Consider the following 13,354-nt stretch of genomic DNA (forward strand, 5'->3'; position numbering starts at 1 on the left):
ATGACCTACAATGAAGAAATGTAGCAATTCTATAAACAAATATTTAAATGATAGTATTATATAAATATTTTACAACCTTTTGAAATAAATGTAAGAGTACTTGGGAAACTCTTAAATAGTTCAGATATTCAAATAAAGACTTACACAGTTAGTTACATTTTTTTAGGTCTCATTTTGATTATAACCTGAGTGTAATATTCAGTTAGATGTATCTTTCTTGTATTAAAAAAAATACAATTTAGTGAACGTTTAATGACATTGTGATGTGCCTGTAAAATTTTCAAAAGCTTTGCAGAGTATTACCTATCAATACATGTTTCGTCAACAAAAAATACACCATTTACATTGAAAATGAAGAGATAATGTACTTATTAATTACTTTTATATAAAATCCTATCCATAAGAGCAGATAGATTATGATATTCCAAACATGTCAATCATATAGTCTATGTATAATTTATATGTGATCATTATAATGAAAGAATATAATTATAGATGATAAAATCTATTACCATAAACCGTAAATTAGTTAACTTTTTATACTCATGTGTTAAGATAGAGTATTTGTTTTATTATTTTATTTTATTTTATTTTATTTTATTTTATTTTATTTTATTTTATTATTATTATTTTGTTCCCTTCGCCTATTTCACCCATCCCCCTCCCTTTCTCCCCTCTGGCAACAGTTTGTTCTATGTACTTATGAGTCTATTTTTTTGCTTGTTGGTTTATTTGTTCTGTTTTTTAGATTCCATATATAAGTAAAATCATATGGTATTTGTCTTTCTCTGACTTTTTATAAATCTATTTCTATAAAGTCAGAATATATATATTATATATATATAAACACACATAATCATATATATATGCACACACATACACAATCCATTCATATATTGATGTACACTTTTGTTGCTTCCATATCTTGGTTACTGTAAATAATACTGCAATAACATAGAGGTGGATATATCTTTTGAATTAGTGTTTTTGTTTTTTCAGATAAATAACCATTACTGGGTCATATGAAAGCTCTATTTTTAAATTTTTGAGGAACCTCCACATTTTTCCATAGAAAACACCAATTTACATTCCCACTAATAGTGCACAAGGGTTCCCTTCCTCCACATCCTTCGACACTTGTCATGTTTTGTCTTTTTGGTACTACGCATTCTGACAGGTACAAGGTGATATTTCATTGTGGTTTTGATTTACATTTATCTGATAATTAATGTTATTGAGCATCTTTTCATATGTCTATTTGCCATTTGTATGTTTTCTTGGGAAAAATATTTATTCAGGTCTTCGGCCCATTTTTAATTGGAGTGTGTGTGTGTGTGTGTGTTTGGTGTTGAATTAAGTTCTTTATATATTTTAGATATTAACCCCTTATCAGATACATCATTTGAAAATCTCTTCACCCATTCAGTAGGTTGCCTTTCCATTTTGTTGATGGTTTTCTTTACTGTGCAAAAGCTTTTTAGTTTAATGTAGTCCCAATAATTTATTTTTGCTTTTGTTTTCCTTGCCTCAGGAGACATATCCAGAAAAAATATTGCTAAAGCCAATGTCCCAGAGATTATTACTTATGTTTTCTTTTAGGAGTTTTATTGTTTCAGGGCTTATATATAGGTACTATTTGTATATATATATTTTTTAATTTGGATGATGTTAAATAAAATAATAAATGGTAAATACTAGGACAAGAAAATTATAAAGTAAGTGCCTATGATTTTTATTTGTTTTATTATATTTTATCCATTATTTAATTTTAAAGGAACCTGATGATAAATTATTAATGTGTTCATTTAATCAAATTGAGGTGTTTACATTTATAAAAAAATTAATCCACAATTTTATATCATTCACTATATTTCACAGTAGGGTTATAAGCCTGGCCAATATCTCATGATTTGATCCCCATTATCAAGATAGATGGCCCTACTTGTTTTGTAAATTTATTGCCTTTTCTTATCTCTATCTTACTGGCTTCATTCATTTTTCTTATTTTCCCTTACTGTGGACATTAACCTGTCTGTGGATTAATCAATGGTATATATTATGGGAGAAAAAAAAAGAGAGAGAGAGAGAGAAGCACAGTGATCTGCTGGATATTTCTCCAAAGAAATACGTTTTTCCAGTGATTAAAGTATTGATGACCACATGAGTTTGATTAAATCAGAACCCAAAACACCCTGTGATTCAGGATGCATGAGGTATTTAATCATTTTTAAATCAATAATTGTTGGATTACATTAATAAATGACAAACTTTCAGAAAAGTTTTTAGTCATAAAATGCTCACAAATGTACGTTTCAGAACCATGAAGGGAAACATTATTATGAGCTAATTAAAGGTTTGTGATTGAGGAAAAAAATGTTTATTTTTTATCTGAAAGATTACTTTGTGTATAAGGATTAATGCAGGTTTTGCAAGAAAAGTCTAAATTTAAAAAAAGCAAAGACATGCATAGCATGAGTTTAATAATACTTGATATTTAATATTTAATAATACTTGATATTTTCCACTGTCATATATTCATTAGGTAAATGCTTTATACACACATGATCTAAAGATATTAAATGAAATTGTAGAATCTCATAGGCAGAGGTAAATGTTAGAATGCATACGTTTGCCTTTTACTTACACGTGCACCCACATGCACATATGAACATACTCAGAGATACTACGTGTATGTGTTTATGTATAAATATGAATTTGCTAATTTAATTAATATTATATCTATAAGAGCTCAAGAGTTTATGATATATGTTGCTGAACATGTAAAATAGGTATTATATCAATATTTAAAATATACAAGTAAATAAATTATAATTAAGCTGAACTTTAAAAACCCTAATAATATACAGTTTATTTTATGCATGTTTTATTTTTATTTATAAATTCTGACACTGGATAAATATTGATTTTTACTTGTGTAGTAATCAGTAATATGTGGGTGCATGTGTTTTTACTATTTATTATTTTATTTTGTTGTGTACTGAACTACTCAATTTAAGTACCAAAGCCGTCCATAAAATTGTCTTTTTGTGTGTGTGTGTGAAATAAAAATCCCTCTCATATGGTTTGAACATGTTTGTAAACCCAGATGATCATGATAAGGAGAACATGTTGGCTTCTCTAGGCTGATTTTATCATATTATACTAGTAAAACTTGTGAGCTTCTCAAATATGGGCCACTAGCATAGAGAAGATGAGGGTCTATTTGGTGGGGAATGTATCAAATGGAAGTAAGAAGCATTGTAAAAAATATATATATGTATTTTCTTTTAGTCAATAATCAGTTGGCCATCCAGATAGCAAGCTTGGTAAGAGCTCCGTCTGATGGCAGTGACTGAGGTTGCTAAGCTTTGGTAGAGGCAGGGTAAGGGAAATGGCTATCAAGATGCTGCTATACAGATGAACTGTTTCGTGTTCACACTTTGCAGAATCAGCTCACTAATTCTCCCAATTTTGGTTCCTAGGGAAAAAGACATGATGCTAGTTCGGGGGTAAATTTTAAAAGATTTACTGAAACCAGAGTTAGACAAATCATGAGGATGAGAGTACAGACCTCCAAACTGGACAAGTCTGCCCCAAACTTTGACCCAAACTACAGAGCGTTAGGGTCTGGGTACAAAATAAGAGATAAAGAGTCCCCATGGGTCCAATCTTAGTTCATATCCCCTCAGTTTCAATAATCAGACAGGACACAGAAATAAAATAGGGAAGAAAATAATAGACTGAGCTCATTCTCATGCCATTCTTAAATTCTAATGCATGGTTGGAGCAAAAATTATAACAACATGTAGTATGAGGTTCAATATATGTAAAAAAATAATTAAATAATTATATTTAAAAAGTGGGGAGGGTAAAGGAACTTAAATGGAAATTAGATTTCTTCACATCACTGGAAGGGATACCATTAAACTGTAATTGGCTTTATACATCTGTATATATATTATGTGTATATATATTATTATATATTGCATATAGTATAAAATACACTATTTACATACACTTTATATAATATGTGACTAATATAGTAATTAAATTACTGCCTCTCTATATATGTTATATATATATGCACATATATATATATATATTTAGCAACCACAAAGAAAAGTATTGAAACTGATATTCTCAAAAACATTAACAGATAAAAATAAACCAAGTTGGAATACTTAAAAAAATTAAATAATCCATAGGAAGATAAGAAAAATTGTTCCATTGAGATATAGAGGAAGCAAATAGAAAATACTAAAATGACAGATTTAAGACCTAACATATCCATAATTAGTCCAAATAACATAAATGGATTAAGTATTCCAATTAAAAGTAAGATTGGCAGAATGGAAAAAATATAGCATGACTCATCAACATGCTATCTTAAGGAAACTTATATCAAATACAGCAATATAAGTAGTTTAGAAGTAAAAGTAAGAAGAAAAATACCATGCAAACATTAATTTTTAAAAATGTATACATATGACAAAATTGTATAGAAGTGAAAACACATATACATATACAAAATTAATGCATTTAAAATTGGCAAAACAAAGACGTGAATGGATTATATCCATGTCAATTTCCCAGTTGTGATGCTCTATAGTTATATAAGTGTGGGAAACTGTATATAGGTTATATGGCATCTATATGTATATTTTTCTTAGAATTGCACATGAGTCTACAGCTATCTTAGAAGTTAAGAAATTGAGGCACTTACGTAATAAATTAGAAGAGATTCCAAAACCATCCAATGGGATGACACTTAAGAATATAAGCCTATAATTTTCAAAGTCAACTTATAAGATGGCAACATCTTATGTAGGTTTACTGTTTTCTAGCATGGACAAATTGTTTTCAGGAATTGTTTTCATAATGAGCACAGGCACATCTGTATCCCTTCAGAAATATTAAAGACTTCCAATTGAGAATGAAAAAAATTTACAAAGGAAATATATGGGCTATAGAAATTCCAGTTAGCTTGGATCTATGTGAAGGAAAAATGTCCTTTTTTTACATTATATAATTGTTTTGCATGATATTTTGGTACATCACAATTTTGGACCAAGAGCAAAGAGAAATGAAGAGATTAAATCTTAAGACATGAAAAAATTGAAAAGAGAAGGAAGGTCATCTTTGAAGGTTATTGATGTAACATTTATCATCTGTTGTCACACTTTCCATCATTCCATGTATGCCTATGGACAAGCTCACTGAGCATATAATGACTAGCTATCAATTAAGCATTATGGAGGGGACTTCCATTCTACTAAGACTCAACTCATGCATTTGAAAGATGCATTTTAGGAATTGTATTAGAGTGAGCCCTTCTTAGATACAGAAAACACAGAAGTTGGGGCACCTGGGTGGCTCAGCCGTTAAGCGTCTGCCTTTGGCTCAGGTCATGATCCCAGGTTCCCCACATCGGGCTCCCTGCTCGACAGGGAGTTTGCTTCTCCCCTCTCCCCCTCCCCCTGCTTGTGTTCCTGCTTTTGCTAACTCTCTCTCTGTCAAATAAATAAATAAAATCTTAAAAAAAAAAAAGAAAACACAGAAGTATATATTTCAGACATGGATAAGGATAGTCATCTGGGAGAAAAATATTTATTCAAAAGCTAAAAATAAAGAATGAAAAGGACATATTATATTCAATTCCTTTTCCACTTACTTTCTTTGTCTCATGTAATTCAACTTGATTCCCTTCAGTTTCCAGTTAACATGGAAAGTTTCATGTTCATTATTTTAAGTTTCCAGCACAATGAAATAATTTTTTTTTCATGAACTGTATCATAACTGAAAAGTAGGAAGAGTGTCCTATGTCATATTTATTGCTGAACAAAACATTGTTTCCCAGGTTAAATTCAATTTAAAGAAAGAGAACTTATTGAACATACAGCACATACATAATATGCAATAAAGAAAACGGAAAGAAGGGAGGATCTTAAGTTATATAGACTTTAATGCTGAGTTCTCTCTCTCTAAGTTACTTTGCCCTATGGAGGCTAAATTTCCTCCAAAGTAAGATGGGGATGCCAATGGGGATTATACAGGTGCATTATAAATATAAAATTTGATATTAAGATAACTCTATAAAGCTTAGTAAAAGCCAGGAAATAAATAGATGTAATATTAATAAATAGCTTATTACATTTGCACACTACCTACTGAGTAGATGAAGCCAAACACACAGTCACTGTACTTGACCAGCATTATACTCCAATACTGAATATTGATATAAAAAATAGGAAATTAGGCTATGCATAATCACATGCATTAAATTGAGTTTTCTATGAGTAGTTAATTAAATTGAGTTTTCTATGAGTAGTCCTGTGCCCCTTGCACAGAAATTTTTCTCAGGCATTTGATTTTTTTTTAAGTGTTTTATATGAGGTATCTTTTTTTTAATAGATATTTTATTTTTTTAAAGATTTTATTTATTTATTAGAGAGAGAAAGCGAGAGACAGAGAACAAGCAGAGGGGGAGGGGCAAAGGGAGAGAGAGAAGCAGACTCTCCGCTGAGCAGGAAGCTGGAAGTGGAAATTGATCCCAGCACCCTGAGATCATGACCTGTGCAGAAGGCAGACGCTTAACCAACTGAGCCATCTAGGCACCCTCCTTTCTATATTCTTAACAGAATTTTCACGTTTGTATTCAACCACTTTTGAGTCCCCACATTATCAATTCAGCTTTTTATCTCTTTAATATTTGGAGATTCTTTCCCTTATGATCTTTTTTGCCCACCCAGTTTCCTCTTCATCTTGGGTAAGTGTCTGCATTTCATCTGGTTTTCTTTCATGCATCACATTTCTTCCCACCTTAAGCTATTCTCTTTTATCATTTGATCTTGTTTTGTAGAGGCTATACTTCTTTGCATTTTATAGAAGAGGTCAAAAAGTTTGCTAAAACTTTTAAATGATGCATCGGATCAAGTTTTTCATAAATTCTCTTAATTGAAGTATTGAGGTTCTTCATACCACCCTAATCAGTTTTTATCTCTTCATATGTTAGCAATAAGAAGATACTTGTCCAACTCTTGCTCGGCTAAGTCACTTTGGTAATTTTCCATGGCTGTGTTCAAATAACATCTAGAGGGTGGGTCAAATCTCCTAAATGATAAAGGTGGATTTTCAGATATAAACTTGGTTCTGAGTTCAGTTTTTACACTGTTCTATTCCTGTGGTTAATGTCTGAACCAATGCAGTGGATGAGAGGCAACGTCTTGAGCTGATCAGCAACCATAGTCTGTGTGTTCACCCATCATTGGGATATCTCACTCCACCAGAATGTACCTTCCAGTGATGTGCTCCTCCCTTAGTTTTTGTTTTTTGATTTCTGCAGATCATCTCCTTAAAAATGACTAAAATGAGAGCTTGGCAATGACAGAGCTATGAAATTCTTAAAATATAGCATCCCTGTCATGTGGAGATTTGCAGATTATGGGACTTAATTCAGGTGACAAACTATATAAGTAGAAAATAGATACTTGGGGTTGCTTAGCTCTTTCTTGAGTATATTTGCTCTTTCTATGACTTTGAAATAATTTTACAAACCTGAGTTTTTTTTGGAGTGCTTCAAAATGATAAGTACTAATTTTCATCTAAGATTTGTACAACATATTTGCTCTGACAGGCCATGGCCAGCAACTCACTCCACAGCAATTCATAGCATTTCTTTTTTTTTTTTTTAAAGATTTTATTTATTTATTTGAGAGAGAGAGAACGAGAAACAGAGAGCATGAGAGGGAGGAGGGTCAGAGGGAGAAGCAGACTCCCCGCCGAGCAGGGAGCCCGATGCGGGACTCGATCCCGGGACTCCAGGATCATGACCCGAGCCGAAGGCAGTCGTCCAACCAACTGAGCCACCCAGGCGCCCAATTCATAGCATTTCTACAATCAGTTGAATTATTTTTAACTAGATTGCCTTTGCCTTAATAAAAATGTAGAAAAGCAATAGCCTTTTGCTAATTAGGTTCAAAAGATGACATTCTCTCTCCTGGAAGGGATAATAATATAAAACTTTTCAATAGCTTGGTATGCTTTTACACACACACACACACACACACATCATAATATCCAAAGTTCATTCTATTCTATTCATTTATTTTACACAAAATAAAATGAGCATGATATATACTGAGAACCAAATTTTATGTATGGATAATTATACTTTATTTCCAAAAGATTGGAATGCTTTAGTTCTCTGTGTTAATTTGGAAATTATCTGAACATTGGAAAATAGGTAGACCTTTACTTGTAATAACATTACCATCAAAATAAAAGACTGGTGATATAAATAAAAATTGGGAGCTTGGAATCTATAAGCAAGGTTCTAGTTATGCCATGCCATAAATTTGTGAACTCAGAAAATCTTTTTACATATTACCAGCTCTATGTGCACTTATTTTATGTTTCAATAAAAGCTTCTTTCATGTCTATGAAGTACTAGTTACTATAATAATTTTAAGTTGCAATAAACACATAGACTTGATTTGCAAAACATTGAAAATCAATGTTAGAGATTGGGGGCATGAAAATAATACTGAAAACATTATGTAAAGGCAGTAAGAATCACAGAGTGTTCATCTTATTAGTGGAAATGGGGCATAATTTAAGAAAAGGCAGGAATATTTAATAAAGAATTAGAATGATACCTGGAAATGCAGTCTCATTCACAGTTGTAAGCAAAACAAATGGTGTTTGTATCTTTTAAAAATGCGGTTAAGAGTCATCAAAGAACCTGGTTAATCCAAGAGGGAAGGTACTAGCCAGAAACAATGCCCTAAATCATGCGACCATGTTGTTCCATGGAAAACACTCCTGCCAGTGCTGAGATAGGTAAGGTCAGATTTTTCTCTGTTTTGTATTGATCCCTCTGTTCTGCTTCCATGATTGTTACAATGGCTGTCACAGGAGAAGTGATCTCTCGACCACCTCCATCCATGGAGGGGAGGAATTTTTCTTCTTCCCTACTCCTAGGGTCAATTTAAAGACAAGATAAATATCTTTAATGGACATTTAGTTCCCATATTCATGAAACAGACACAAAGGAAACATGAAGAGTGAGTATCTGTTTCTCAGCAAGACTTACATGGGGGGAATATTCTTCCCAAGGCTGAAGAAGGGTTGATAATGAGTATCCAAAATAACAAAAAAAATGTTAATGTAATCCACATTTTGCCAACATGAAGAAAAGCAGTAAGGATTATCCAGTGAATGAACATGGAGATTCACCCAGAACTGGCTGAGATTGAGTCTGTCTTCCCTCCATTATGAGAGGCTGTGTTTCTCACAGGCTGTGCTTCTCTTCACAGCAGCTGCTCCTGACCTTCAAGGTCTCAGTGCTGGAATTTCTCCACTAATGATACACGAAACAAAACATGGCCTTGATTTGGACTGTCTGGTCCCTCAAGGTTACTCTCTGTCCACCACATAAAATAGGAGAGCAGGAATAGGATCTATTTACCTTCACCCTGACTCAAATATGTCTCTCCACAGGATGCCAAGAAATGACCTCATTGCACCTGCAACTTTCTGTTCCTGGGTTCTAGTCTGAAACAAAGGATGCCAGTATCATTTCCTCAGAGCCTCTTTAGATCCACTGCCCAAGAACCTGCATCTACATTCACTCTTCTTTACATATGTGCACCTTGAAAACCTAATTGTATACATATATGTGCTTATCAATCTCTATCTACCTATTAATCTATCATCTACCTATCCAAAAAAAGGACTGCAACCATGTTGACAGATAAATGTTTTTGGGAATATTTACAACAATCTTTTTTATATTCTATTTTGTGAAAATTTTTAAAGAACTACGGTCATTCTAGGTTTTTATATTAACATTATATAAACTAATATCAATTAACACTTTAAAGTTTATAGCAGAAAAGCTGTAATCTCCTGTGATATGTGTATTCTTGTGGATTAGATAGTTCATACAGATATCAATGCTATGTAAAATTATACAAGGCTATTGGAAATAGATATATAGATATATAAGCATATAGATACAGATATATAGATACATATGTATTTGAATGACCAAATATAAGATTATTTGCTTTATAACTAGACATCCAATCAATCAATCAATTCAAATTATTTCTAATCAAGAACATTTCTTAATTACTAACAAAAAAAGGAATTTTGAACTATTTTGTATTTGATTGTTAGTCTGGTTTTTGTTTTTGTTTTTAAGTTTTAATTTTAATTCCAGTTAGTTTACAGTGTTATATTAGTTTCAGGTGTACAGTATTGTGATTCAACAATTTCATACATCATCTGGTGCTCATCAGCACAAGTATACTCCCTAATCTTTAACACCTATTTAACTCATCCCCCCACCCCCTCTACTCTGGTAGCCATCAGTTTGTTCTATATAATTAAGAGTCTATTTCTTGGTTTCTCTCTCTTTCTCTCATTTTCCAATTTGCTCATTTGTTGTGTTTCTCAACTTCCACATATGAGTGAAATTATATAGTATTTGTCTTTCTCATATTGACTTATTTCACTTAGCATTTCATTCTATAGCTCCATCCATGTTGTTGCAAATGAAAATATTTCATTTTTTTATTACCAAATAATATTCCATCTTAGGGGGTGCCTGGGTGGTTCAGATGTTTAAGCATCTGCCTTCCGCTCAGGTCATGATCTCCAGGTCCTGGGATCGAGCCCCGAGCATCAGGCTCCCAGCTCAGCAGGGAGTCTGCTTCTCCCTCTCCCTTTGCCTCTCCCCCTGCTTGTGCTCTCTCTGTCTCTTTCTCTCTCAAATGAATAAATAAAATCTTAAAAAAAAATATTCCATCTGAGGGTAGGTTGTTTACTTGTGATTTTTCTTGCTTCTTGAGGTATATGCCTGTATTACTCTAAACTTCCCTCTTACAATCACTTTTGCTGCATCCCAGAGGTTTTGAACCATTGTGATTTCATTTTCATTTGTTTCCATGTGCTTTTTAAATTTCCTCTTTGATTTCCTGGTTGACCCATTTGTCATTCAGTATCATGTTATTTAACTTTCATGTATTTGTGGTCTGTCCCAATTCTTTCTTGTAGTTGACTTCTGGATTCATAGCATTGTGATCAGAAAAGATCCTTAGTATGAATTTAATCTTCTTGAATTTGTTGAGGTTTGTTTTGTGGGCTAATATGTGATTTATGGTGGAGAATGTCCCATGTGCACTTGAAAAGAATGTGTATTCTGCTGTTTGAGGATGGAATGTTCTGAAAAATCTGTTAAATCCATTGGGTCCAGTGTGTCATTCAAAGCCATTGTTTCCTTACTGATTTTCTGTTTAGATGATCTGTCCATTGATGTAAATGGGTTATCAAAGTCCCATACTATTACTGTATTATTATTGATTATTTCCTTTATGTTTATTATTAACTCTTTTTTAAAAGATTTTATTTATTTATTTGAGAGAGAGAGAGTTAGAGAAAGAACATGAATGGTGGAAGGGGCAGAGGGAGAGGGAGAAGCAGTCTCCCCACTGAGCAGGGAGTCTGATGGAGGGCTCCATCCCAGGACTTTAGGATCATGACCTGAGCTCAAAGGCAGACACTTAACCTTTTAAGCCACCCAGGCACCCCTGTTATTAACTCTTTTATGTATAATGTATTAGAGTGCTCCTGTGTTGTGTACAAAATTTTTACAATTGTATCTTCTTGTTGGATTTTTCCTTTTATTATTATATAGTATCTTTCTTTGTCTCTTGTTACAGTCCTTGTTATAAAGCCTATTTTGTATGATATAAGTATGGCTACTCTGGCTTTCTTCTGACATCCATTTGCATGATAGATGTTTCTCCATTCTCTTATTTTCAATCTGCAGGTGTCTTAAGTCTATAATGAGTCTCTTTTAGGCAGCATATAGAGGGATCTTGCTTTTCATCCATTCTGACACCCTATATCTTTTGATTGGAGTGCTTAGGTGCTTACATTAAAAGTAATTATTGATATTTATTTATTGCCATTTTATTACTTGTTTTGTGCTTGTCTGGAGATTTTATCTGATCCTTTGTCTTTCTCTTTTTCATGGTTTGCTGATTTTCTTTAGTGATATATATGGATTTCTTTCTCTTTATTTTTTGCATATTTATTAGTAGCTTTTGATATATGGTTGTTATTAGGTTTGTATATAACCTCGTTGGCATATAGAAGTCTACATTAAGTTGATGGTCATTTAGGTTTGAACCCATTCTTTACTCCTCTCTTCCCCATGTTTTAGGTATATATTGTTATATTTTTACATCTTTTTATTTTATGCATTCCTTGACTGATTTTTTACAGAAATATTCGCTTTTACTGCTTTCATATTTCCCGCCTTTATATTGTCACTTTTCATCTCTCCTTTCCTTTCAAAGTGTCCCTTCTAATATTTCTTGCATGGCTGGCTTAGTAACCATCAACTTCTTTAGTTTTTGTTTGTCTGGGAAACTCTTTATCTCTCCTTTTATTCTGACTGTTAGCCTTGCTGGATAGAGTATTGTTGGCTACTGATTTTTCCCATTCAGCACTCGCTTCTGGTTTGAAAAGTTTTTACTGAAAAATCCCCTTCTGGCTTAATGGGTTTCCCTTTGTCTGTTACTATTTCCTTTTGTCTTGCTGCTTTTATTTTTTATTTTTTTCTTTATCATTATATTTTGCCAATTTAATTATAATGTGTCTTGGTGTGGATCTCTTTTTGTTTATTTTGATGGGGATTCTCTGTGCCTCCTGGATCTGGATGTCTGTTTCCCTACCCAGATTAGGGGAGTTTTCGGCTATTATTTCTTCACATAAATTTTCTGCCCCCTTTTCTCTTCTTCTGGGAATCCTAGAATACGAATGTAATGTTTGATGGGATCATTGAGTTTCCTAGGTCTATTCTCATTTTGCATAATTCTTTCTGTCTTTTGTTCAGTTTGATTACTTTTCATTAATCTGTCTTTTAGGTCATTAATTCATTCTTCTGCTTCTTCCAGCCTACTGTTCATTCCATCAAGTGTGGTTCTCATTTTATTTATTCAGCCCTTTCTCCCCACTATTTTATTTCTTATTTCTGTGTTAAGAATCTAACTCCATGTCTTCCACTCTTTTCTCAAGTTCAGTGAATATCCTTATGATCATTGCTTTAAATTCTCTATCAGGCATGTTTTTTGGTTAGATCTCTGTTTTGCTTAGATCTCTGGCATGGACTTGTCCTATTCTTTCACTTGGGACAAATTTCTTTATCTTCTCATTTTGTCTAAGTCTCTGTGCCTGTTTCTCTGTGTTAGGAAAGTCAGCTATGTCTCCTGTTCTTGAGGGTAATGGACTAATTGAGAAGCGGTCCTGTAGTGTCATGTCATGCAGTGTCCCTTGTTTTCTAGGG

This window comes from Leptonychotes weddellii, chromosome 12 (genome assembly GCF_054177405.1).
Source record: "Leptonychotes weddellii isolate Sample4059 chromosome 12, ASM5417740v2, whole genome shotgun sequence".
NCBI lineage: Eukaryota > Metazoa > Chordata > Mammalia > Carnivora > Phocidae > Leptonychotes > Leptonychotes weddellii.